Source organism: Choristoneura fumiferana, chromosome 14 (assembly GCF_025370935.1).
Source record: "Choristoneura fumiferana chromosome 14, NRCan_CFum_1, whole genome shotgun sequence".
Lineage (NCBI taxonomy): Eukaryota > Metazoa > Arthropoda > Insecta > Lepidoptera > Tortricidae > Choristoneura > Choristoneura fumiferana.
The window spans coordinates 655,111-658,193 of record NC_133485.1 but is presented as its reverse complement, the minus strand read 5'-3'; the positions used below and the strand labels follow the sequence as shown (position 1 = coordinate 658,193).

At 31.1% G+C, this 3,083-nt stretch overlaps 1 long non-coding RNA gene across 1 annotated transcript; it reads left to right on the top strand.

Moving 5' to 3' along the window:
• The first annotated feature begins 822 nt into the window (after nt 1–822).
• LOC141434714 (uncharacterized) lies at nt 823–1,959 on the top strand. The gene is made up of 3 exons (XR_012452086.1): nt 823–1,048; nt 1,742–1,800; nt 1,925–1,959. It is a non-coding gene; the product is annotated as an uncharacterized lncRNA (long non-coding RNA).
• The last annotated feature ends 1,124 nt before the right edge of the window (nt 1,960–3,083 follow it).

Sequence of the window (3,083 nt, the reverse complement as noted above, 5' to 3'; positions counted from 1 at the left end):
CGTGCCCCCAGTGTGGAATGTACTAGCTAAACGCAATCGCGGCTGCGTTTCGCTATAATAGTTTCCGACACTAATGTGTCAACCATTAACTGACATTGACAATGATTATCAATATCAATGAATCTATTGTTTTTGACCTGGCAATTTTGACAACTCACATTAGTGGACCTGCCTGCTCCATAGACAATATTAAATATCTTACCGTTACGAAAGTTTATTCTCTTGACAGAAAGAACATTATTGCAATGTATTATAGGTATTTACACAATGTTATTATAATTGCGTTCTATTTTTACTACGTGATGCATTTATTCCTTTCGAATATCTAAATGTCTGTTACGAATGCTAATCTGTATATTTGTTAGAAAAGAGACGAATGACAATAGACAAATCGATGCAATCTGGCAGACCCTTTACTGGAAATAAAATTAAATATATTTACGTCTAAGCTTCATCTTTGTTTTAGGTCGTTTACCATAAATAATTAGGGCACTCTTGTCCTTTTATTTTATTTGATATTTTTACTACAAAATGTTCTTTCCTATCTGCCGCCATCATCTTCTAATCAATGCTGTCATCTCAATATTAAAAAATATTAAAGTCGTTATACACTATAACAAACGGTTGACATACACTAAAACAATCTTAATGGTAAAATTTATATGATATGAATACTAACTATTATATTTAACAGCTAGCAAAGAATTTATAATGTATCGTAAAAACTCGCTAACCACAATCACAGTTGTGACGATGAATGGACATCCTTATATCGAGTAATTATTTTTATTTTGGCAACACGTATTTGTAATCTGTCAATAACCTAAAGAAAATATATATTTTTTTTCTTATAAAAGATATGGCGTCTGCGCATTGTTTGTTTATTGTGCCAATTTTGTACTTATTTTGTTTATCTAAGTGGATGAATACGTATTATTTTACCGAGATAATCGCCATGAAGACTCAAGAACGAATCACAACAACCGACAGCGAAGACCACTTCGTCAAAAATACGCCTTACAAAGATGAACAATCGGCTTCAATCCGAGTAAGTTTACTATTACTTATTTTTACTTTAATTGTTAGATTTTTTTAACCGTGATTTTGATGGAATAAGTTTTCGTTTTATACATAATCCAGCCACAATGATATCTGAAACCTAGATGTCCCAAACATACTAAATATCATCGACGTCTATGTACCTTACGGCGATATCAATGCTAAATATCATGATAATCAGTTACTAACCTATGTTTTGACGGAAAATTATTGTAATTGTACCACTGCATTCTATAAACAAAGTTAATAATCAGCCAATGTCTATCATTCTAACTTAACCATTAATTTCCTGATGATACCTATAGTACACAAACAAATCGTCTATCTATTCTCCTTTTGTTATTGTTTTAACTATTTTATCAGGAAAGCACAAGTACAATTTGCTAACATACCTAAATTTTATCATACTAGAACCATTCTAGGTAAAACATTTTCTAGTAATTATATTTAATTGAGATATATATATATGCTTGTTTGCAATGTGTCTATTACTTGAAATAAGTCTTGAAATTAACCTAATGCCATAACATTTTAAAGTAAATGAAATTGTTTTTTTTTTTGACGAGAAGAAATTGGCTTTCACGGAACTTACTCAATATAAAATATATTTATATTTAACTTTATTCTTAAATGTAACTAGACTAGAACCAGATTTTGATGCTTATTTCTTACTTTGTTTCAGCGCTGAGTGTTAACCTTACCTGAGAGCCAAGGAGGATATTCCTTTGAATGGTAATATAGGTACGCTATATATTTGTTTTTCTAATTATCTTCATATGTTCCTAGTTTTCTGTCATACTATGTACTATTAAAAAATTATCAATGTCTATGGATTTATTTACAATCTTACTAAAATATTTTTCAGGTGACCTGGGCCCGAGGAAAACTTGACTTTGCCCCGTGGTTAAAAACATGCCCTTGCTGATGTATTGAACACTGCTAACTAGCATTTTATTAAGGTAATATGTAGCCTACCTACCCTACCTTATCTATAAATTAGTTATGCACTTAATTGGGAATTTATATGCAGATCATATACTAATTATTTATTTTATTATTTTTAGAAAAAACCTTTCCTATCAGTCCGGCCCTAGTTAGCTTACAATCTACTCTATTGTCTCTGTTACTCAGACAACTTCTTACTGCTCTATTCACACATCTCACCATCTATCAATCGTCATCATCATCATCATCACATCAGCCAGAGGAAGCCCAGGGCTGGACAGAAGTCCCCACACAACCCAGTGGCCTCGGTTGGTGTCAGCTATTTTCAATGAACTATTTAGTAAACCAAACCACAATAACAAACCCTAAAGGAGAACCAATCTTATTTTAATTGTTATTTGTCACATCATGACATGATTGGAATTTTTATTTTCTATTATTATTAATCTTATTTATACCTTTGACATTTCAATATAAATTCTTACACTTAACTGACATTTATTTAAATTATAATGCAATCCTTCAAATCCAATACTTCAATGTGTTATATTAGAGTTAAGGAACTGTAAATATCATCTCTTTGTTTCAGGCATTAATTTTATTTGTTTGTGCCCCCACTACCTGTAACCATATAATAAGCTACGCCAATTTCAGATTATTTAGTTTCTATTACATATCTGACAATATTCTTACATTTCTTAAATGATGGGCCTAGTTGTACTTGACTTCTCTAATTTTTAATTTGTTATTTCCCTCCTAACTTCTGGTAAACTAGTTCTCACTATTGAACTTCATGAACTCCATAATTTAAAATACAACAAACAGGACCCATCATGCTATACACAGGAGCAACATTCACCTCGACGTTTCGACCACTAATAACAATATAATGATATAACGTGCTTGTAACTTCCTAGGTCTGCTGTGTTCATGGAGTCGAACCATTTTTACTTGACTTTACACAACTCAGTTACTTAACATACTTCACTTACATCAAAACTACTACTACTTAATTAATTACTAAATTATTTAATCACTCAAGAGATCACTGTATTTAATGTAATTAACTTATTCCTTTT